This window comes from Oxyura jamaicensis, chromosome 2 (assembly GCF_011077185.1).
Source record: "Oxyura jamaicensis isolate SHBP4307 breed ruddy duck chromosome 2, BPBGC_Ojam_1.0, whole genome shotgun sequence".
Lineage (NCBI taxonomy): Eukaryota > Metazoa > Chordata > Aves > Anseriformes > Anatidae > Oxyura > Oxyura jamaicensis.
The window spans coordinates 118,326,933-118,352,935 of NC_048894.1; the positions used below are offsets into that span (position 1 = coordinate 118,326,933).

Sequence of the window (26,003 nt, forward strand, 5' to 3'; positions counted from 1 at the left end):
CCTTTTTTTTTTTTTTTTTTTTTTTTTTTTTTTTTTTTTTTCCATGTAAGAAGGTACTGCATAGTGTGATGGGTTCCCAGAGTCTGGCTCCTGATAGGCAAGGGCACACATGCACAATTAAAGACAATTTACTCTTCTTGGATAACCTGCTTCAGAGCATGGTGAATTTGATGATGCTGAGTTCTCTGCTATTGCCCCTCATTAGCTATGTACACAAGCCACTTCACTCACAGCTAGACTGAGCATCTTAAGACTATCCTGCAGACTGCAGTATGAGTTTAAGACGAAACAGGGATGATTTGGAAATGAGGAAAAAAAGCACATTCACCTTGCCAAACCCAGACTAATTTACCAGGGCCAGCACTATTCCCATGTTTGCTTCCACATAAGTAATTTGAAGAGACTGTGTAATTCAATGTACTTGTCATTCCCAACTTAAAACATATTAAATGTGTTCCTTATGTATATCTTTTAATAAAATAAATGACTATTACATGAGATGTTCAATATATTGTGTGACAATACATTGGCTATTTTGTTCCAAAAATGGAAACTGAATATAGTCATCTGCTGAGCCAACAAACTACCAGTTAGCTCACTTTCATTTTGGCCATGGGAAGAAGAGAGATGTCCAAATGGGCCTAGCAAATGTCCTTCACATAGATTCTATGCTAGATTTTAGCAGTGCTCTAGAAATACTCAGAATTTGTATGTGTGTGTGTGTGTTTTAAGAGCTATTTTTTCCATTTTCTTTGTCCAACACAGACTTAGAACTGCTCCAGAACATACTTTGTCCACTGGGCAACATCTCTGTTATCTACTTAAACAAAACTCCAGTCCCCAGTCAGCAAAAAGAGCTCTGCAGGGGCCCCTGCTTTTGGCCCCAGATCCCAAGTGTCCATCTTTCTGTCCATCTTTCTGTCGGGCACACTGTATTTGCATTCCTAATATTAAGAATTCATTCAACTGATGCCAAAACAGTCAGTGTTTCCCAGTGGTCTGATCTGAACTCCTTTCAGGAGTGCTGCATCATGTGTTGGTGAAAGCAGAAAAGCTCTTTTGTTAGAGCATCACTGGAAGGAGAGATGGGCTGTGGCTTTGAGAGGTGTCAGAAATCTATAAGAGCAAGGAGTAGCATTTCAGGTTAATCTATTTCAGGATTTTCTCCATGATATACGTAAGTCAAACTTACAGTGCAAAAGAAAGAGTTAAAGCAGCTACGTTCTTTGAATATTTTTATTTATGTTTTACTGCTAGGTGTACAGTTTAGCTCTCTGAGTTGATGGAAATAGTAGTTTAGGATCAGGTGGGGTCAATGTAGCTTCATGTAAACATTAACATATGTTCTTTCTTTGTATTTACATACACTAAATTTTACAGTAGCAAAAGATTATCATTTACAATATTAGTTTACATCAAGCTATTTAAACAGTTCAAGTAACATGGATTGGTTTCCAAACATATGGTGTGTTTCTCTCAAATGACAGATACCTTTGCAAAGACAGTTTCACTCCTGCACTGAAGAAAATTAAAGATTTGTGGCCCTTTGTAACTGGCTAGTAATTCTGTCTTTGCTTTCTGCAAATGGAGAAGGCCAGCCATGTATTTTGCGACTTTTATTAGAACAAATGAAGTTAACTGAAAGATTTGATTTCTGTAAAGCAGTGCATGCATATTTAGTAACACAAATGATTTAGAGCTATTGTTAAATCCCTTGAAGCATGTAAATTTTTGTTAAGCTTGATTAGTATTTGTTAGTTCCATATGTTCAAAATCTTTCCATTTTAGGCCTTCTGTTGTTCAGTAAGGATTCATTTCCAATTTAATCTTTCTGTCAACAGTGTGTTCTTTACAGGTACAGTTCTACACCAAGACAGTATCAGTGATTGTTAGAGTAAATTGTGCTATCTGTATTAAAATACAGACTCATTTTAAAGATCATGTGCAACAAAGCTGATGGCATTTACTTCAACAAAAAGTAGCCTTGTGCCATGTGTACATATATCTTAAATAATATTCCTGTTTTCATAAATTACATCTGGAGAATTTAATTGTCATTTGAGAACATTCATTGTCCATGGGTTGGAATTTCTTTGTCTTTCCAAAAACTCTTCTTAAAGTTCCAGTTATGTGAACTTTACTGTTTAGAAAATCTTTGGCTTGAATTGTAGCCCTCACAGTTTGTGATGGTTTTACTCGAGTGGGCAGCCGAGCTCCACCCCAACCGCTGTCTCACTCCTCCCCTCCTCAAAGAGGAAGGGGGAGAAAAGACAACACAAAGAGCTCGAGGTTTGAGATGAGAATGATTTAATTAAAGGAAAGGGGAATGGGGAGAAAGAGAAACAAAAGAAACAACAAGGCCGCGCGGAAGCACAGAGAGAAAGAAAAAAAAAATTATTCTCTACTTCCCATCAACGAGCGATGTTCGGCCACGTCCCGGGAAGCAGGGCCTCAAAACACGTACTGGTTGTTCAGGAGAGACCCTCCCCCACGAGAGCCCCCCTTTTATTGCTGAGTGTGACATCAGGTGTTATGGAATATCCCTTTGGTTGGTTTAGGTCAGCTGCCCTGGTGATGTCCCCTCCCCATCAATTGCCCACCCCCAGCCTGCTGGCTCTTGGGGGCCTGGAAGGAGTTCTGATGTTGTGCCAGCACTATGCAGCAATAGACACAACACTGGAGTGATACCAGTGCTGTTCCAGCTATGAGTGCAGAGCACAGCACTGTGTGGGCTGCTGCAGGGAAAGGTGACTCCATCCCAGACAGACCCAACACACAGTTGCAAACAGTATGTCCAAGAACAAACCTTAAGGAAGATAGAATAAAATATAAAATTAAAAACATATATTCAAATTTAATCTATGTGCATACAGACCCAGGTTCACCATTGTTGAGCATTTGGAGTAAGCCACGTCGGTTAGCAACATTAATTGGTAATTCTAAGAATTCAAATCCTGTTGAAGAATGGACTTCTCTGCTGCTCAGCTTCTCCCTGTGTAGAATCCAGGACTGTACATTGCTGGAGAATGCAGCTAATCTAGTATGCGGTCCTGTAGTAATTTACAATAAATACGTATATGAGGAAATTGGGCATTACCATCTGCTATTTAGCTAACTGTGATTAGATGCTTTGAAAAGAAGCTTCTTATTGTAAGGTATGAAGAATTAAAGTTAAAGCCATTTTTGATGATCTGCCTGTCCATTGATAACAAGGGTTCCTATCAGTTCATACTGTTCAACAGAATTACCATTATTCTGACCAATACTGAGAGCAGATCTAGGTATTTATTTATTTATTTTTTACTATTTTACTGCAGCCTTAATAAAAATAAGAATGAATTAACTGTGGGACATATTCTGTTGTTTGCATTTTTGCCTTAATCAATAACATTGGATACACTTTTCTCTATGTTGGAGTATTATTTATATATTTTAACAGAAATTTCATTTTTTTTTTCAGTCCACAGTAGCAAAATTATTTAACTTGAAAGGTCAGAAAAGTAATTTCCAGATTTGCATGAACTTAAAAATGTCAGAGGTATGTCCACTCTGGATTGTTATTTCTAGTTATTTTGTATGGGATTTTTGGTGTTAAATATCTGCATTTTTCACACAGAAGGGGTCTTGGGTTGATTGGTTTCCTTGGTAACAGCTCTTTGCTCTGATTGCATAAGCACACTGGAGTGGTGCAGAACAGATTACTACAGAAACACACTGGAATTAGTCTGATGTAATAGGATGTTGTATGAACTGTTACTGAGTTCTTAATTTTGTTATCCTTTATGTTATTCCCGTTAATACTATATTGTAGTGAAATAACAAGTAGCTTACTTAAAACTAATCAAATTTCCTTTAACAAGTTAGTTGAAGGCTTCTGAAATAAAATTTTAACTGAAGGAAAGTAACCTAACAAAACTCTGAATGAAATGTACTGTCATGAATGGTGCAAATGAATACTTAATTCTTGGTGAGTGAGTTTGCAAGATGAAAATATTTTTACAGTTTCAATGTCTGTTGATGGATTGCCTCATTCATCTTTTCTTCTTAGTCCATGGAAGAGTTCCCTTTGGTACTTTTTACCAGATTCTCTATGTCAGTCTCCAATACTTTCCAGAATGTATGTATTCTAATAGAAATCATATTATTATGGAGATTATAATTAAATCTAAAGTAATGGAGAGAATTAGTTAGATCAAATAAGATATAAATACAGCAGTAGAATTTTTGAAATGGATACATTTGAAACAATTAAAAGAAATCACATGCACGTGTTGCAAACTACCACATTCCAGACCGCTGCACCGCTGCATAGGAGACATTTGAGTTTTCTGTCATCTTGTGAAGCTTCTCAGACACAGTCCCCAGTGTTACTCTCATACAGAAATGAAAGTGTCTATGTCCAGTCCTAGGATCTCTGGGGAAGTGCTGGCTGCAGATGTCCCTAAGGTTTTGCTTACAGTAACTAGCATGGTAGTGCAAGAGGAGCCAATCTGTGGAGTGGAATATTGCTGAATATTGTCTCATGTCCATGTCAGCATTTCCATTGTTTCTCATTGGACTGGTTCAAATGGATTAGGTGCACTCCAGGGCATGGTTTGGGGTTTTGTTTCATCCCAAAGAAATGTAGTTGTATATACCCCAAGACTTTATGATCAATGGATAAACTTGCCTCCCTAAAGTAAATGTAAACCACTGGGAGGTTTGCTTTAGAAACATAGTCCTGACCAGAGCCAAAACTACTGAAGAAGGACACCCTGAACAACCCTCAGGGTCTCAGTGTTGTTGTCATTTTTTGGACACAGAACAACTGGTTGAAAGGCATATGAAAACTGAGCAAACTGAAATAAAACAGGTGGAGAAGGGAATCCTCCCCCTAACTAAAAAGAGTTAATGCATTTGAACAAAACAATAGATCCTTACTTGTGTTCCTTAACTGATTATCTTCATCTCTTTTTCAGTACAATTAGTATTAGTGAGAGTCATGCCTGGGATCTGTTCCTGGTCTCCTTGCTGTTTCTTTGTCTTTCCTCTTGAGTCATAGGACACTTTCTTATTTCTCTGTGTAACCAATTTAGTTCATCTGTGGTCTGATAATTACGGTAGGTGTTTGTGTAAAGAACTGTCTTCATTTCTTTTTTCCTGTGACATTGAGAATCTAAATTCCTTTCAAGTCATTCATGCTGTGAGGCCTCTGAAACCCAGCAATAAATCTGGTCTTTGTTTTGCTTTTGAGGGAATTCCATTACTCCTGGACTATTTCCTTCAGAGAAACTCCCCTAGGGAGATTTTCTGAGGTATCACATTATCTTTCAGTTTAAGTAGATCTTCCTAGCAGTGGGCTTTCCATATATTTGACTGGAGAGAGATGTGATATCCCCTTGGCCAATTCTGTCTACCTAGAAAAATTCATTGAAACAGCAGTTTCATTAACACAGATGGAATATGTAAGTAATATACAGACAACAAAACCATACCAAATTTGGAGCTCTTGACTGAAAAAATGCTGCCATTGTTTAATTAGAAAGGGATACATTGCTGGTGGACATCTAACCTGGCTTCTCTTTTCAACAAACTGTCTCTTCGTGCTCCAAGAAAACAACAGTACATGCAGTGGGTTCATCACCATGTTTGCTTTTGCAAATATGCAAAGGGGGTTGCTGTTGAGAATTGGTGCCCTGAAAAAAAATCACAGTATTTGCCACAGAACTGCTGAACTGTTGGAACAGAATAGCCTGTCACTGTTTTGTAAGTTCTTCTTTTATTAATGTATTCCACATTGCTGGCAGTTTCTTTCTCACTGAAATTTCAGAAGGTCCAATTAAATTTATAATAGTATATATAAAGTAAGAATGAAGATGTATGAACCCAAAACAACATATTGCTTGCATGGAATTGTAAATCTAGCTCACGAGAAATGAATCTGATAGTTACTACTGTTTTTAAACATTTTCAACAAGTTCAAAACTTTGGAAAGAGAGATTTCCATGTTTTTAATTGTGCCTGAGAAGTTTTTTGTGTCATGTAGATGACCCTGAAAATCACTAGGGTTAAATAATGAAAATGCTACATCGAGTCAAGTTTAAGTCAACTTCAGATTTATGGATCTTAGTAACCCAGAACATTATCAATATATAGCATAATCAACAAATATAATAACTGCTAGAAGCTCTCTCAGCATTTGTCTGAGTTTATTGAGATGGTTCATTTGGAACTTTCAGTAGTTCTCCTGAGCTATGTCCTGTTGCAGGTGTTGGAACAAGGTTGTTTTTAACAATGGTTGAGTTTTGTGACTCAGTTTATGAAGTAGCCAATACACAGCTGTACAACTCAACAGATGACAAATTGTGACACAAGGGCAAGAAATGAGCTGTGGATAGAGATAACCCCTTAAACGATTTTCAAGCTGAAGAAAGAAATGTGGGAATTCCTGTATGGATTTCTGTGTTTGCACAGTATGTAGAAGCAAGACAAAGGACTGAGTTTGCTGTCTACTTACATGTATATATCTATATAAAAAAAAGTTATCCAGAATTTTTCAAGGATTGTCAATAACTGCCTAACTTTATTATAACTTTAAAAACTTTTATTGTGCAATAATACTAAATAACTAAGAATGCTACAGTATTTTGTGAAGATTTTAACGGCATATAATACACTGTTTATATTTAAAAAAATAACGAACATTAAAACCTAATGTTCAATGCCTTCTTCACACGTTTTATACAATGGTCTGTAAGGTAATTAGAAAGTATCACAAAAGTTAAGACTATTAAAAATGATCTATTTTACTTAAAGATAACTAAAAATTACATGGCTCTTGCTTTTACTTCTAGGGTAGACTAAATTTCAGACTGTTAAGACTTTATTCAAAGCTGAATACTGTTTTTCTTCTCTCTGAGTGCACACTCCATTTTGTTGGCTTAGTCTGAACTTCCTTGAACAGAAGTGATTTCATTGTGTTTTCGTACAGGGAGCACCTCAAGAGAGTCTTGGTTTTGGCTGTATTTTTTGGTGATGGTGTGATGCATATAGATAATGACATTGTATACAAAAAAGGGTGGGAAAGTTGACCTTGAATGGTACTCACAAATGTTAAACTTTATTCAAAATTCAGAAATGTCTAGCTTATAAATCTGATTTATTTTTGTTTAAGGTGATGTAGCATCTGGTGGAAAAATTAAATAGTGGGTTGGTCAAAGCTCAGTCAGAAAATCAATGTTCTTAACCTATGATTAATATCAATTTTGTTGGAAAAATCAAGTGGCAGTTACATTTCATGGTCAGTCCTTTCCTGGCCACCCATTCTCATGTCAGGCATCTGATACTTCTTCTTAGACAAATCTAAATCCAAAGCAGCAACAAGTCAGTGGACTTAAATCTACTTGAAACTTGCAACTGAGAGAACAAGAGAGAGGATTTAGTGTATCTATGCCAGCAGAAGATTGGGAGTCTTAAGCTGCTTGCAAGCCATCCACGATATAGTTGGGCTGTTGAAAGTCAGATGGCTTATACAGCGTGCCGTAACTCTGCCTTTTCTTGCCCTGTCACGTGCAGGGTAGACACAGGCATTTAAACTGCAGGGCTTCAGTTAAATCATTTTCTACGCCGTCTGGGCAGGTGACTTGTGTTCTCCTTCTGGATTTCTTCTCATTTTCTTGGTTATCAAATTTTACATCTAAGTTCCCAGAATATAGGATAGCACTTTATCTTTTTCTATCCCTCAGAGAGTTTGAGTAGGTTGCAAGTCATATATGTGTATATATATTATGTGTGTATATATACAAACATAATTTTTGTGTCCTTTTTTTTTTTTTTTTTTTTAATTGCAACAAATATTTGAAAAATAAAGATAAGCATTAGGGTGTTAGATCAAGGATGGTGAAATGTACAAATTTAAAGGCACTCAGAGTTAGGAAGGGAAATGTGAAATGTGTTTATTTGATTCGTGTCAGTATGGAACAATGCTAGGGCCGCATGATGAAATATAAGCTCGTATTTAAGAAAAACAGAGTGATTAGTGTACATAGTTCTTGTATCATGCAAAGGAACGATCCAGATTGGGTAATCTGCAGGAAGAACAGGGCTAGTTGCTGCAGCAGTGAATACTGCAAGTTCTCTGTGCTTTTCCTTCTGCATGAGTAAGCTGTATTATATAAAATACATCCTCTTCAGATGCACCACCAAGGCTTCTCTGAAGGATCCTGAAGGGATTAAGTAGCCTATTCAGGCATCTTGAATTTAGAAAAAATATAAAGGCATAAAGAATATAAAAGAAAATTGCACATTTTAGCTGTTAGACAGACTTAAAGAGGAGTAAAAGTTACGTCTGTAGCAGTGAAAGGGACCTGAAGAATTATTTGTCAAGTCCCTTCTAAAACCATAAAGGTCAGCTATGAGGACTGGGTTATTTGTCACAAACTGCTGCAGAAAATCTGTTCTTTAAGTATTTGTAATCTAACTTTATACAGTGTTACTATATTCAAAATTTCATCAATACTACGACATTGGTTAATACAACATATGAATAAAAACAAAGATATATGGCCAGATGCCATTGTAGCTTGGTACAAAAGTGTAATACTGTCTTTAGTTCATAAACACCTTCTGCTTCCACTTGGACAGCTCAACAGGAATAGGTTTTAACTGTTCAGAATAATACCTTTGCTCTTAAAATGTCTGTCTATACTAAAAGGTGACTGAAATTACATAGAACATCATTATAGGTGCTGTCAGTCAGTGACTTCCAGATCAACCTTAGTCATTTTATAATTAAAAGCATTAACTTATTACTCGATGTGCAGATTACAAAATGCAGGTGTGCTGTCTAACCATCTTGACAGAATTTTCTCATTGTAGGACTCCATAAAACAAGACTCTTCAGCAAATTTTTGCCATTTATATATAACAGTATAAACAAGCTGTGATGATAAAAGTAGTTTCTTAATTCTGTTAATGTTTATATTATAAATTATGAGTGTTTATGTATTATAATATGCTGGTCACCAATTTGGCTGCTATAGTCATTCTGGCAGTATAATAAATAATAATAATAAAAAAGTATTTTTGGTTAAAGAATTAAGTGGTGTAGAAGAATATAAAAATTCCTATATCTGCCCCTATGAAACCTCAAGACAACCCCTCTGCTCTACTTTTATAACTAAAGTAGTGACTATATTCCCTTTCCTGTGCCTCAATTACCAGATTAGATAATAAACTGGGTGACACATGAACTGTTTTTTTGCTATACACAACTTTTTTTTTGTATACATAGAGAGGTGCTAGAGGGTTCTGCTCCTCTCTGCTGCTATAGCGGCATGAGTCTTCTCTCATGCAATTTATTATATCAAAATTAGCACTTACAATTCAGAATGAACTGTCTGAATAAGATGTTGGTTAAGAATGTGGCATTTTTACAGGTTTAATTTACATCTTGACTTTTTTCTTATCCTTGTGCCTCATCCCATCCCTAAGCTTCCTTGGCCGAACCATATTGCTTTCTGGAGATTCAATTTTATAATTTCAGGCCACTGGCAGATACAATTTGGCAGCTACAAGAAATGTTAAGCCATTTTATCTACAATATTTACATTCAGACTTATGTGCGGTATCAAGCCAATTCTTGTAAGTACAAGAGGCTGGAATTTGGTTTCTATAATGTAGCATATGTATTGTTACTGAGAGTATGCTACATTTGTTGATCTTTATAAATGTTTTTTAAAGTCTGTTTTTGTTTTGTTTTGTTTTGATTTGTTTTAAAAGGCCTAAAAACTTCAAAGTTAAAGCACAACAAACTGTTAAACCTGTCTAGTGTCAGTCAGGTATTTTTAAGATTCTCATCCATTAAAAGGAGAGAAATAGTGCTTTTCCTAGTAAGTGTGGAATAAAAGTAATAGCAGTCTCAGGTTAATTACATGATTCCATGGGGCTTTTGGCCTGGGATAATTAGGGCACTCTAAAAGGTAGGGAGGAGAAAAAGAAAAGGAAAAAAGAAAACTTCTAAATCATTTTTCCCCCTGCCTTTAAGGAAAGTTCTGATTTCTTAAGGAAAGTTATTTGAAAGGAGTAGGAGGAATTAAAAAAGAATTACAGATTTCAAAGCTATTGTAGTTACAGAACCACAAGAGACATTTCAGTGTTGACAGTAATCAGAAAGAATCATCTTTAATGCTGTTTTCAAAGACATCAGAAAAAAATGCTTTTCTGTGAGGGAAGAACATAATCTGATAAAACATACTGGCAATATGAATTCTTACAATGAATATTGTTAAAAGCAGATTACAATATGCAACTAAAAATTAGTGTCTGTCTTGTGTCCTTGAATTGGCAGAGAGAGGTAGGGAGAGCTAAGGCTGCTAAGCAAGCAAGAATGGAATTGTGGCTCCCAAACTTTTGCAGCTTTGAATGGAAGCACAGGGTGCATCAGAGAAGCACCCTACAGCCTGTAGGGTGCTTTTGTTGGACAAATGCCTCACCAGAGCATTAGGCCAGTAATGCATGTGTATTTCACTAAAGAAAATATATTTTTTAGATCTATCTGTTTTTCTTGAAATAAAGACCATATATAGTTCAGGGATCCTCTAAAGAGTGAACTCAAAGTTCTTTTCCCTCCTGCTCCATGGGTTCAAACCAATATTTTTGTCTTGGATAGGAGATACTGGAAGGACTGCCTGTGTCCTTTATTCAGATTGTTGTTACTTCTTCTTGCTATGCGTTTCCTACTTTCTTTTTTTAGCATCCACCTGACCCTGCTTGTCTGTAGAAAATATGCAGAGGTCACAAGGGCCTATATGGCATATCATGAAAATTTCAAAATTACCAAAAATTCTGTCAGGGTCAGGAGACTAAATGATATCTCAGACCGTTCCGCAAAACTTAAAATAGATTAATTTTTATTCCTTAGAATAACAAAGATCTTTCCTGTATAAATTATTGCACATCACCAGCATCTCTAAAATCTTTCCTGAGGTTGCAGTTCTTTGAGATACAGCACTGATGATGCTCGCTGGAAGTGCTGTGATTACTTTAACTCCTAAACCTTATTAACATTTTTTAAATATCCCACTGCAGTGCATTTTATTGATGTGATTGATCAGGGCTCTTGTGTTTTATTGTTACTAATCTTTAATATCTAGATAATAAAATTTTAGTTCAGAAATATATCTTACTCAATGTAGTAAAAAAAATAGCATTGAACAAACCATCAGCTTAATATAAGGCAGCTCATATCAGTAAGGTGAATTTAACAAGGTATTTCCTTCTTATCTTGAAAGCTGACCCATAACCAGTGGTCTGTATTCAGACAATTCAGGCATGTATCTGAATTGTGTGTACCTTATTTCATAGGCATAAAGCAAAGATGACTCCATCTGTTTTGTCGATGTTAAAGAGTGAATGCCTTGTCCCAAGAAGAAATTAGAAAAATGTGTCTGGTTTCCCCTTCTCCTTCTTCTCTTGCAATGCAGAGGCACCTCAGTCAAAACCCAGTTTCTGCTGTTACTCTTAAAAGTCTGAGGGAAGAGAGCTTTTGTGATCATTTTGTGTTATTTAAGGATTTGTGTAATTCAAAAGAACTTTCTACTTGGGGTACCTTTGGGGCTGGTTTATGTTACTAGTCTACCCAATGCAAGGAAAACTGAATTTCTAAGTGGGAGGAGAATACTGTCTTGCAGGCATCTGGCCAAAATGATGTGGAATAGCTATATCATAAAAGGCAGAAGATATTTTTTTGGCTTTAATTTAAAACAAAAAAAAACTTGTGTTACGTTGCCAGCAGTGTTTATTTTCTAATTAACAGCAGTGAGCCTCCATGTGGATATTCCTCAGGTTTTCTCATGACACTACTGTAGTTGCACAGTACTGCAGAAGACAGTACTGCAGAAGCCATACACATCAAGGGCACCTCATATTCAGAGGAGCTTTGGAGGTCCTGCTCTTAGTTATGCAGTGCTTCGTTATAGCATGTTGTAATGGTGCTTAGGTAACTGTTAGTGTGGCATTTTCATAGTTATTAGAGGACATCATAATAGAAAATTACTGTTTGAAAACAAATACAAGTTTGAGTTGCATTGGTCCTGAGTGAGATATGGCCTGTTTCTCATGCTTGCACTTGTTTCTGTGGTTTGTCAATGCAAAAGCAGTTCTAAACACTTCCATCTTGACTTTATGAGTTTTCTGTCTTCTTTCCTACAACTCCAAAAGTTACAGCTTTCTGAATCCTAATTGGCTGATGATCAGAAAGACTATTTGTACTGCGGGCAGTGGAAATACTTTTAAAACTCCTCAAGTGATGGCAGTGTAGGAAACGTACACATCAGGTTTTTGTTTCCTCTTTATCTTCTGCTCACAGCCATTGCACTTCACAGGTTTGGGGGGTTGAAGATGATAAAAGAATAGTAGCCTGGGGAAATTTAAGTAGATTTAAAAATAACTAGCTAGTTGGTTTAAGTAATATTTTTATATTTTACTTAACAAAGAAGTTGCTAAGAAAGTAAATAGGGACTGACTGAATGTTGATTCTGTCCCATTGCCCAAACTTTTTATAGACTGATTAAAAGATTTAATCACTAAATCACTAATCAGCTAAATTTATCACTAGTATAGTAAATGTAACTTCGCAGTCTAGAGTGTACCCATTTAAACTGTGGCTATGGATTGTTTCTAGTTCCTTCTCTGAGGTGAACTATATATAGGCTTATATACTTTTATTTTGTCTGACATTTAGGATTGGCTCGTAAAGGATAAGAACTAACTTATTTTGCGTAAGATCTATTTTTTAAAGCAAAATGGACTTTAATGTAATGTCAACAGATGCTGTTTGAAAAACTTATTCTGGAATTGCAGTTTACTCTCAGTTATGCAATGCCTTTAACAATTTTGAGGGGAAATCAAATGCTTGAGTTATTTACTTCAGAACTTGTATTTGGGTAGGGAATGGATTTTAGGAAGAGAAGTGTAGAGAGAATATGAATGCAAATAAATAAGAAGTCTTTATATATTGCCCACAGCCCTGTTTCTATACCTTGTAGTCTGTTGTTTCCAGGAACTTTTTACAGTTGAACTTTATTTTTTTCTTAAATAGCTGATGACCATCTTTTGAATGATTTGGACATGAAAATATTGCCTATTAGGTCTACCACTGTTTCTTATTATGTTTGCAGGCTAAATAATGCCACAGAAAACATCAGCATTTCTTAGTTAGCAGCGAAGGATGATCAATGGTTCTATGATAATTAGTATAGTTGACAGTCAATCAAAGTGATGAAAATAAAAAGCTCTGATCAAAAGCCCTTTTATTCTGTGAATTGTAAATTAGCATAAACATAGCCATCCCTTCATAACGCCAGTAAAACAGTAAATATTGCTTTGGCATAAAAAGAACTCTGATATGGTTAAAGGGCAATGGAACTGAATCCACTGCAATATCCATTGCAGTATTAATATTTATTTACCTGATTCCTTTAATTTAAACAAATAAAATTTTAACAAAACAAATACTTCTTAGAGGTGTGGGGGGTGTTGCATTGCTTGTTTTTAATGTCTGAAATCAGCAGAAGAGGATGTCAAAACTGGTTCATATAAACCAACCAGAATTAATGAGGCCTTAGCTCGGGGGTGATTATGTCAAGAGAGAAATTAGGTTAACTTAAATATATATATATATATATAATGCAATAATATCAGGAAAAAAAACTCACAATATAGAGTGGTAACCTCAGTTCCTGAGAGCTTGCACCTTGCTTCTGTTCCCTGAACTCTGGGAAGCTGTGGGAGCTGAGCTGTGACAGATTGCATGGGCAATGCAGTTTTACCTTGTCACACTCTGTTTTTAGTGTAGCACCTGTGACTTCCATTTATTTAACTTCACTGCCATTAAGGAGATGACTCATGATATTTGTAAGTACTCACATGATTAAGCCCTAATATCTAATGATAATTTTATTCTGTGTAACAATAACCATGAAAAATACTGAAGACAAAACGTTGTTGTAAGATCCACCTTTGTGTGAATCTTACTTTAAAGAGGCAGAGGGTAGATCTTTTATAAAAAATCCTTATTTATAACATTTCTCTCTCTAAGGGTTAGAGTTAGGCACTCAAGAGATAACATTAGTAATGTTAATAACATTAAACATGGTGAAAAATTTGTTTTCCTTGATCTCTACTAATATTCCATGTGTCCCAAACTAACTAAAATGCTGCAATACACAGACATTTCAAGAACATTCCACATGTGCATAACAAAGAATTTATTTCCCTTTTGCCACCATTACTATTATTGATGACTGTATATCACTTCAGCTACCAAACAATGAAATTGCTTCACCTTTCTTTCTTCCAACTATTGTAGACATTACATGTTGTGGTTAATTTTTTTTTGACAAAACAAAACAAAACAAAACAAAACAAAAAAAACCACCTAAGCTCCACTGTCCATATTTGGTACTTGAAAGTTGACCTTGACAGCAGTGAAGTCTTATGCTAAAATGTTAAGGCATCAGTTATGAGTGAAGTTAAGAGGGAAAACAGGACCATGTCCTGGAATATTGTCATTCACTACCTACCTAATTTGCAGTATTTTCACTTATTTGGGGGGTGAAGCTACACAAAAATTTTAAAATGTTCATGAATGCTCTTCAGACTGATTTTCATTTGATCGTACCTTGGGCCTTTTTTGTTCTTTTTCAGTCAATATTCCAACAACTTGATTTGCAGGAGAAAATATTTCATGAAATTTAGCACTGAGTAATGAATTCAAAGACAGAAGGGAAGGTACCTATGTACAGCCAATCATCCTGATCAGCCATTTTCTGGATCAGGATCATTTGTAATAAATGAAAGGGGATCAGACTGAGGGGAAATAATAATCATGTGAGTGTATGGGAGGACTATCTACATGCTAGATAGAGAGCAGGACATCTCAGCAGTGTATAAGTGAATAACCAACAGGTTAGAAAAATTAATAAATGAATTACAAATATAATATTCTTTGGATATTTTGAAGGCTTATTAGGTCTTATTATACCATAGTTTTTGAAAACCTGTTTTTTTAAAATTATTATTATTTTTTTTAATCTGAGGTAGTGTGGTAAGATATGGTGCTTGATTTAATTTCTTTGCTTCTTTTTGACTAGGACCAATTTACAAATAACCTTTTTTATTATTATTTTTATTTTTTGCATGGAAACTGATGTCTAACTGAGTAGATAATGACCAAGTAGGTATTCAGATAATCTGTAAACATAAGAAGCAAGATGGTGTTTTATTTGTTGTTGTTGGTTTGTTTTTTTTTGTTTTGTTTTGTTTTGTTTTCCTCCCCTGTTAATGACTATACTACATTAAAACTTTTCTTTTTTAGGCCAACGAATGTATGGTCAGTGCAGATCCTTTGAGATCTTTGGTTGTACATGTCACTGTAGTCAGTTGACTTCATGCCTGAAAAATGTGAAAATGGTTTATAAAGTGGAGCAGAGACCATTTCATCCACTGAACATGATTTCAGAAGTATAATTTACCAGCAATTAACCCTCCCCCCCTCCTCCAAATGTAAACCAAATTACTCTTCTCTTGGGATCCCTACTACCATTTAATTTGTGTTTGTTTTATCCTTTGGCATTTTATCTTCTAATAAGCCTTGAAGGGAGAATAGAATATTAACTTTTTATTAAAAGAAAGGACAAATAGATGCAGGATAAGTACACTCTAATGGCCAAAATTTTTCAAGATTTTTGGCTTCAACAGCATCCATATAAACATCTGCATTTACTGGGTTGGAAAGGTTTGTTTGTTTTACACAAAGCATTTACAAGAATATATTTCCAGATAATAATTTTTACCATCCATTTGAATAGTTACAAATTTCCTTAGGTTATTTGTTTGTGGAATGCCAACTGTGTCACTGTACTTCTGATTCAGCATTTAGTATTTCTGTGTTCCCCAAATTTGAGTTTTTGTTTTTTTTTTTTTTAATAGAGAAGCTGATATTAAAATTAAATTCCTCTAGTTCTCCATTTATCAGACAGCTCTCTCATATGTGACCCAGACAGTTTATTGTCTTGGCCAGCTGGTGTTGAACAGTGAATAACAAAATACTACCAAAAAGTGCCACTAAAATGAAAATAGAATGGTATTTCTCAGATTCTCTTGGCATTTTCTGAAATAACAGATCTCTGAACTGACATTCCATTTATCTAGCCCAATTTCTGATTATAAAATTAGGGAAAAAATGCTTTCAGAAGGGTTATTTTTATTTTATATGCTTTTATTTTTTTTCCCCCCACCAAGACACTTCAGTGTATCTAGAAATACACCAGAGGACCACAGCCTCAACTTGAAAGTGTTTGAAGCATGATTAGTTTAGAAAGGTTTGCACTTTCTTGTACTTTTTTTATGCTTTTGCTCTCTTCAAGTCTGTTTTTATTACCCCTGATTCCCAGAGAATATCCGATTACCTTGCACTATAAACTGCCTTCTCTTTAGAGACAATTTCTGAAGAGAAGCCTTAGAAGACTACATAAACATCATTAAAGCCAACTGCAAATATTTAGCTAGTGCCCACCTTTGAGTTGCTTTTTTAATCTCCCAGTAGTAAGGGGAAGCATCTCCATAGATGTGTTCTGAATTCCCTTCAACATGCTCCATGTCTGGCTAAGGGTCATGTTCTGTAAAATTAGCAGGTGGTCTAGCGTACAGTGTAGTTCTTGACCCCAAATATATTTAATGGAGGTTGCTGGTATCTTGGTGGCACACACTTTTAAATGAATGGGTAAAGCTCAAGTGCTGTAAATCCCTTTTGCTTTTGTGGCATAAATATTTAACAGACCTTCCTGAAAGTTTCCTGAAAAGCCATGTGGTATGCAGAGGTATATGGGGCAGGCTAAGCATGCTACTTCTATCCAAACAGAGGGACTTAAGCTCCCAGCCCAGCAACATCCAAGAGTTTGCCTTGGGTGTGTACATAGGAGTTGGCTTACGTTCATAGAATCATAGAATATCCTGAGTTGGAATGTTCTTACAAGTATCATTGAGTCCAACACCTGGCAATTTGACACTGGAATCTTGTCAAGCTGGGCTTGGGCTCTTGCTTGAATTGTGGTTAAAATACAGACAGAATTAATTTTCTGTTCCTGTGAGGAAATTTACACAAAATAGTGCCTATTTATTCATTCATTTATCATGCTTGTGCTGTGAGGGGCTAATATGGCCATTTAGGGCCTGGATGAGAAAAAATCTGCTCACAAAGAATAGCAGCTGAGCTTTGGGTGCATTTACCCCAAGTGACTAGAGGATTTCCCTGATATTGCTTAATGTATTTTTCTCAAAAGAGGAAGAAAACTAATTGCTGAGACCCTTGTGTCCTAGGGGATGTGTCATGGTGAGAGAAAAATATTCTTCACAGCCATTACCTTCTCATAGTTATTTCTTGCCAGACCCTCAAGGATAAGCTGTCAGTGCCCGTATACAACAGATTATATAAGATCATAATTTTCCACTCCATATAAAATGTTACTTTGAAAGCTATATTCTGATATTAAATAAAAATACTTTGCACTATATTAAGTCTTTCATCCAAAGACATAAAAGTACTCTCCAGTGTTATTATTCATGTATTACAGAAGATTAAAATGAGCTATGCAAGGGTGAGGTGATTTGCACAAGGTTACAGGGAGTCAGTAGTGGTTGTCCTAGTCTCAGAACCCCTTCTGAAGTATAAGCTAAAATGTTGGGTGTCTTGGTCATGCTGTTTAATGCAGAGAAAAGCCTCCCTGTTCATATGTAGCACTAACACAGCAGGAGGATTCAGAGAGCCTAAATGTCATTAGCTCAAATCAGATTACAACACAGAGCTTTAATAAGTGACTGTGATATAAATCCAGTAGACAAATTCAAATCTTCTTGTTGGACATGAGTGTAGATAGGTTTTACAGAATAAAAAGTAGTACTAGATACAGATCCAGGCAAAATTTCTTCAGTGAATCATTTATCAAAAACTGGTAAATGGACAGGTGAAACTGTTTGCTAATCCAGGTTAAAATGTTTTATACAATTCACACTAAATTCTTTCAATTTAATTAAATATCAAACACTAATTTGATGTTTGTGTTTTTGGTTGTGGTTTTTTTTTTTTTTGGTTGGTTGGTTGGTTTTTGTTTATTTTTTGCTCTCACCCAATGTTTTATATTACTGAATCCAAAAGAACGCCTCCTTATTCTAACTAAAAGTTTTACTTGGAAGTGAGAAAAACTATTTATTTTTTTTTTATGTTTTTGACATATAGCTAGTATTACTGTGTACATAGACTATACATCATGTAAATATGCTTGTATTACTTAGAGGTGTGTTTTGTGCCCCTCATTTTTGCAATACTGCTAACGTGGTGTAAAAATATCTGTGTAAGCACAAATAGGGACTTTTCATGGGCACTGGATATCAATTTAAAGCATTATAATTGCCAAGATCTTTCCACACACATTTTTTTTGTCTCTCTCCCTCCTATTACCACTTGCTACACAACACCAAGCAGGGCTGCCCACAAACCTCCTTCTCTGCTGTTCTTTTGCTGGAAAGGAGCCTGCCTGAACCATTGCCTAGCTCAGGAAATCTCCACAGCCCTCACCAGCAATGATAGTTGTCAGATCCACAGTACTCCAGCACTGTGACCTTCTCTCTGCCCCTAGGGAGACCTGCTCGATTTGGTAAGATCATGTTTCTGTCTTGCCTGTGCTCCTTCTCCCCCAAGTCTAGCATCCTGCTCAGAAGTGATGCACCCTCCTTGATCACATATAGTTGTGACCATGTGCATTAGGTGACTTATCTGAGTAGCTGTCTTGACAATTTACAGTGGCTTTCTGGGTTTGAGAATTATCATGCCAATCTACAATATTAATGTCAGTGATAAATTAGGGTTTCAGTCTCACAGTACTGGCTGTAAGAGAACCTTTCTCACACATTCAGTGCATTCCTCTACATCTGGCCTTTCAGAGAAGCTCCACTTACAAGGTTTTCATTATTCTGAATTTGTTAGATCACAAAAAAACAAACAAACAAACAACAACAACAACAAAAAACTAGACAAGACTTCTGCAAAGTTTTTTTACCAGCTATCACAAATGTCGTACATTTCAAGATAATCCATTAATTTTATTGTGAGGGGGAAACAAATAAACAAGCAAACAAAGCATGAAAAACAAACAAACAACAACAACAAAAAACTAACCTTCCCTTTATTAGAGAGTGTCTCCTGTCATCCATGCAGGTATTTTCTACAACATAGCACATCTACTCATGGCCAATACCTTCAACTGAGGCACTTCAATGGTTGTTATTGCTTTAGAAACTGTATGTGCAGCATTTACACACTCCTGTAATTTTTTAAATCTTGCTGAGCTACTGTTTAGTTTACATCAAGTAACTAGTGCATTTGCTTATCCTCCTCTTTAATATATGAGCATTGACTCTTGTCTAACCTTTTAGAGGATTGTCCATACACCCACCTAAAACTTATGCTTTTCATTGTAGAAAAGAGTTATTTAAACAAGGTAACATTTATACTGAAGAATCGGACTGGTATGGAAATAAATATCTAGGATACACAGAGAAAACTTTTTTAAAAAGTGATGATATTGCTTAGTAGTAAGATACATTTGAATTAATTAAGATGCATTTGAATAATCTCACAGCCACAGGCTACCTTCACAGCCACATGCTACCTTTGCCTATCAAGCATTATAGAAAGTAATCACAAATACTGACAAGAGCACAATTGCATGAGCCTAGCAATACCTGTGCCTGCTGTAACTCTGGTTCCTTCTTTCCTGTTATTAGCTCTGATGATCTAGCATAAGCAGATGTACTCATGATAGGCTTCATGGACTTGGGAAATCAAGTATTTTCCTCTTTTTCTCATCCAGTTTTCCTTTGATGGCTTTGTTTTTCCAGACATGAATTCTTCAGGTCAAAAATTACTATATAGCAGATGTAGCCGAGGTAGTGCAGTGTGCAGGTTTGTTAAGATAAAATAGCATAATGCATAGACTCAGATCAGGTTTAGATCACTTAACCCTAGTTAAATATCTCTGTGTGGTAATGTGTTGCCTAGCTCTGCCTGTCTGATGTCTATCTGAATAGCATGTCTATCTGAGGTGACTAATGTGTAACTAAGAAGTTGACCTATCATACACCGATCGGGTATGATTTGTAGGGCTGTGTTTTTTTTGTTGTTGTTTTGATTTGGTTTGTTTTTTTTTGTTACATGTAGTTCAAGATGGGATAGAAGAAAAAATATTTTTTAAATGAATAGAATGTCAAGCAAGTGATAATAACTATATTATCTGATGTATTATTCATTTGTGGGACACAGATAGCTATAAAAACATTATACAATGCAACACCATAGCTATGACACAATCCTTCATCAAAGAACTTACCATATAGAAGCCCAGTCCTAAAAAACCTGGGGAAGATGCTTAATGGTGCTTATACATATTAGGGATGGGCTGTAAATAGTATTGTGAATGATGGAGTATCAGATAAAAGGATAACAAAGAAAAATGTGAAGAATACAAAATGTCAAAACTTGGGATTCGGTTTGATATACAAACACTTTTTCTATTATTATTATTATTATTTTGTATTCTGTTTATATCTCTATAATTACCTGCTTGCTCAATTCCTTTATTAGATTTAATCTCATTTCATTTCTATGTTTTTTCTTTAGTAAGAAAGGGCAATGATCTATTGCCTATTAATACAAGGAGATTTTACAAGCCTATAGTTACTTCTATACACTGCAGTGCATTAGCAGTGTAAAGGGATAAACCATGAAGCATTTTTCAGTTAGAATATTCTTTGTATTAAAGATTTTAATGCCTTTAACATTCATCTACTAGAAATTACCTAAGTCTGCTCCAAAAATCTAATCCCTGAATGTTAGGTGAAAACAGCTTTCTGTTAGATGTCATTCAGCTAGATTTACAGAATGAAGGGTGACAACATCATGTGAGAGCTATTCACACAAACTGTCATGTTACATTTCCAGAAGGAAAAAGATTTTAACATTCCGTTTATATATATGTTGTTGTTTTTTTTTTTTTTCTTATATTTTCCCCCTTCTCCCTTGACCCTTCTGGATTTTATTTTCTCCACTGTTTCTTTGGGGCAAAGCCTTAGCACCCTGTAGGTTTTCTGTTGGACATTCTGGCTTGCACTCATGACCTAGCTGAGCAGACTGAAAAAATGTGTAGCAAGATAAAGGTCTGAATCCTCTCTGAAAAGCAGCCGTTCTTCACAAATGCAATGACAGTTACTGAAACAGAATTACTGTGGGTCTGTACTTGAATTTGTGTTGTGAAGAAAATTGATTTGAAAATTACCCGTGCCAGTTTACCTATTAGAATAAAACAAATTATATTAAATCTGTATTGGTATGTGCCTTACATCATGCTCCTCTCTCTAAAATGCAGAGAGAACAGCAATAGAAATTGCAGAGAGAACCCAAATTCAAAGTCTGATGGAGTGATAGTTTATCTTCTCTCTTCCAGCAAAGCACATTCACCTGGCTTCTGGTGGAGCTGATGACCCTTTTTTGTTATTTAATAGTTCATTATTTGGAGCAGCAGCATATATCTCTTAATATGAGTATGAGCTGGAGAGTGGGTCCAAAAAAAAAACCAAAAACCAAAAAACAAAACAACAACAACAACAAAATAATAATAATAATAATAATAAAACACCAAACAAAAACAAAAAACAACAGCTTATTCAATTCCTAACCATTCTACGCACTCCATTATGTACAGCTCACTACATCTGTTTTATTAGTGAAGCAGAAATTCTATACTGAGATTAAATACTGAAGATACTATATATACTTTCTCATATATGAAGCCAACATTGTGATACAGCTGCTGTGAGCCCCTCTTCACCATGCACATGTACTGAACATGCATGGTGTGACATGGAGCTGATTTAGTAGTGTTTTTTATTAAGAATGCCCCCAAAAATATCTTTTAGTATCCTACTTCTCAAGTTCTGCACAATTAAAGAAAGAAATTTACTTGCCAGCAAGCTATATTGCAAAGAAAAATGATGATAGCATTCAATCTGTGTAATAGCTTGTAAAATGAAAGCTGCAGATTATATTTTAGACACTGAGGGGTTCTAAATTAACTGCTCTGACCAAACTAGGAAATCCTGAGTTAAATATGAAAATCTATTCTAGGAATTATATCTTATCCCTGACCATTTACAGAAAGCAAAACTGCAAGATGAGATTCATAGAATCATAGAATGGCTTGGGTTGGAAGGGACTTAAGGTCTGTCTAGTTCTAACCTTCCTGTCATGGGAAGGGATGCCACCCACTAGATCATCTGCACAGCCTTTTGGTTTAATCTCGGATATGGTCTTTTCTTTTCTTGTGTATATGTGTGTGTGTTGTTTGCTTTTCTTCTAAATAATAACTAGGTCTATTCAGGTGCCAGTTTTGTCCATAGGTAAAGCCCCTAAGCTGAATGCCCTCATCTTTTTCCTAGTTTGAGGTAATAAGCACATCAGGAAGTATAGACTGAAACTTGCAATAGTACTATTTGGGACTTGTTAACGTAACTGCTCTGTGAAGTGCACACCAGTAGCAGTAGTTTTCTGTTGTCTTCCTATGACTCTGTGGATCTATAGAAGAAGAGGCAACTTGTTCAGTCAGTAGGAAATAATTAAGACAGTTTACCAATAATCTCAACATCCCCTCTGAATGAATGTAGTCTCAATATAAGCACAAATGTTCAAATTTATTCTATGGTGGAGATATACCAGCAGAAAAGTAGAGTTACCTCAGTTAATTATGCATTCTCAAGACACTTCTGCTCTCGCTGTTGTACTATACTATTTGTATCACAGAGGTCAACTAATATTAGAAACAGAAGCAGCAGTTATGGCCATTTTATTTCATATGCTTGATGTATATTTGGGTAGAAGATATGATATATGAAAAGTAAAGAAAAGAGATGGAGAAGAGAAGAAAAATGGAGAATCTAATTACTGACTTCAACTACATCATTTCAGGAGGTAGGAGAGGACAGACTCAGGTGCTCAGTGAGAGTGACAAGCAGGGGACACAAGTCACAGCCAGGCAAGAGGAACAAATTCTTCACCATGAAGGTAGGCAAACATGAGGGTAGGTTACACAGAGACCTTGTGGGATCTCCACTCTTGGAGATATTCAAAGTCTGACTGCACAAGGCCCTGAGCAACATGATATAAGTTAAAAGTTGGCCCTGTATGGAAACAGATGACCTCCATTAGGACTTTCCTAACAACATTTTATACAGTTCCATGATTTTTTTTCCCTCTTCCCCTTCTTCTTTCATTTTCCTTTTCTTTCCTGCATTTTTTGTTTTGTTTTGTTTTGTTTTTTGTTCCTTAGTGCAAATCCTCACCAGTGAGCACGCTGCTGTGCTTCAGCACAGCCACAGCATCACACCTCTCTTCTGGAGCATGGCAGAAGCCATCTACCAGGCACGTTACCAGGCACGTGCAGCTCTGGAAAATATGCATTACGGAGCATGAAATTCACTGAAAAGTTGTGTCCATCATAAAGGGTTATTCAGTGAGCCAGGGAAGAATTAGGTATTAACACTAGATCTTAAGTATTAACCTCAGGTACTTGACTCAAGTCAGGGAGTCATGCTCAGCATGCCAGACTGAGGCAGACACTTGCCTGGATGGCTGGTGCCACAGTGGGGAAAAAGGAGACTGAAGAATGAGTCTCATACTGAATGCAGATTGCATAAGACTTGGCAGGTTTGCTCTGACTGTATTTCATATGGAAGTGTGTTAGACTTAGTAGGTCCTAAATATTTATTTCAGTCACTCTGGAGCAGCTCCACAGTCTCTTTAAATGAAGGGTGATGTGCTGCAGAATAAGTGCTTACCTGTGTTACCCTAGTTAAGACATTTAGATGAGCTCTGGAAGGATGGAAGAGACAAAGTTTGCTGAGAAGCTCAGATTCCATTAGTCACAGAAGAACTGGCCATTTTTTAGGAAAATTTATGTCGATATTTGATGTACATCTTGGCTTTCTTTTCTGATGACGTTTCCTTTCATTGTGAGTTCAGCTAGTATTCTTTGAAAAGTTAAACCTAAATGTTCTTAAACTTCACTAGTAATTTGGATGTGGAGGGCTTCTGCATTGATATCCTTTATTTCTTTACTCACACAGCTCCAACTGGTTCATTTTTAAAGGCCTTTGGAGCTCATTAGGAGTAGCAACTTCACATCTGAGAACAAAGAGTGTCACTTTGGTTTTTCAAAGTTGAAAATAGCGGCAATCTGATCTCAAACTGTATTTGTACTAAGTTCAGATATTAGCCGTGTCGCTGCATTGTATTTTCTGTGTTGTGTTTGGAAATAAATAAATTCAATGATCCAATATGATGTCTGAACCTGGAAAAAAAAAAAAGGGGGCCTTCAGATTAGATAAGCACTTTCAAAAAGGATTTAACATCTATATGACAGAGAGAATGCTATAGTTTTACAAATACATGTGTAAATCTCTTTTGTAAAGGCAATCCAATGTGTCACCACAATTGTATGTTTTCTAAAGATCATAATGTTATGTTTTTAATATTCTCATGTATGTCTGAGTATAGTTAATCTGAAAGCACACATAAGTTTTTCTTATATTCTTGCCTATAGATTATATGTTTTTTTGAGGTTTTTGGTCACTTGTTCTGATGGCAATCAGTCTTTATTAAATAATAAATATAAATGTTTTGCTATGATGTGCTATAGTTCCCATGATCTAAAAAAACCTTTCACTTTGTCCATTTTAAAATAGTCTGAAGAACTTTTTTTTTTTTTTTTTTTTTTATTTGGCTGTTTGACTCTTATTTCATTGTACAGGTAATGATATATGAGATATGAAAGTCATATTTTTTGTTATTTTTAGTTAATACAATAGCTTTTTTTCATAGTATTCTTTGGTCTACATTAGACTGTAAACTCCTCAGGGTTGGAACAGTCTCTAACAATGTCACAAAAAAAAGCTATAATGAGATTTTGGGGGGTATTTTTTATGATAAGAATAAAATTAAATAATGTCTTTAAATGAATCTCAGACTGGTTATAGTGTTGGGTTTTTTGTGTGTGCGTGTGCTTTTTTAAATGAACTTTTCTTCATCAGTCTGCTCTATGTGTGTATTCAAAATTAAATTGCAGATCCTTTCTTTTTATAAAAGCGGTCACTTTTTGGAAACCTTTTTCCCTTTTAGTGATGCTGATAGTGATGATGCTTTGCAGGATAATAAGAGCATTGGTTTGTCTGTGTCACTTGCAAAGTTATTTAATGAAGTTGTGAATGTCAAATCCTTGCTGATAAATGATCACAATGAACATAGCTTGCTTTTAGACTCTATACTTTATTTGCAGGACTATAAAAGCTGTCTCTGATTTTAATATTCTTCATCTATGATCACTGAGAAGCAATGAACACAGGCATCTTTTGAAACAGTACAGGGTTTTAAGTATGAAACAAACACTTGAGTTCATTCTGTAAGTCCTTCAAGTGATGAAATACCATAGATTTTCATTAAGCTTTTGCATGGATTGCTAGAAACAAATCATGGTAACAAATTCTTCTTAAATTACTATTGCTCAATTTTTAATTCAATATGTTTATTGCTAAAAGGTTATACGTTGTCATTCCTACTACTGTCAAAGTATACTTCTATAAGGCTCTTCATGGTTTCAGGTGTAAATCTGACAAAGTATTCACATTCATTGCTCCTTCAGGAGGTCTAAGACGATTTCTGCTAGGTATGAGTGAATTTGGACAGTGAAGTGAAAGATCTCGCTACTTGGATAGCATTTTTAATACTCCTCGACTTCCACACATTTTAAAGGATCATTCTTAGTCAACCCATGTTCCTCCCTCCCTCCCTCCCTCCCTCCCTCCCTCCCTCCCTCCCTCCCTCCCTCCCTTCCTTCCTTCCTTCCTTCCTTCCTTCCTTCCTT

The 26,003-nt window shown here is 35.8% G+C and overlaps 1 protein-coding gene and 1 long non-coding RNA gene across 2 annotated transcripts in view; both read left to right on the forward strand.

Annotated features, from left to right (window-relative positions):
• Positions 1-26,003, forward strand: part of XKR4 (XK related 4) — a 224,548-nt gene that overhangs the window by 42,582 nt on the left and 155,963 nt on the right. The gene's annotated exons all lie outside the window — the stretch shown is intronic.
• On the forward strand, positions 6,838-9,037 carry LOC118161759. Its single transcript, XR_004748153.1, has 2 exons — positions 6,838-7,923; positions 8,057-9,037. It is a non-coding gene; the product is annotated as an uncharacterized LOC118161759 (long non-coding RNA).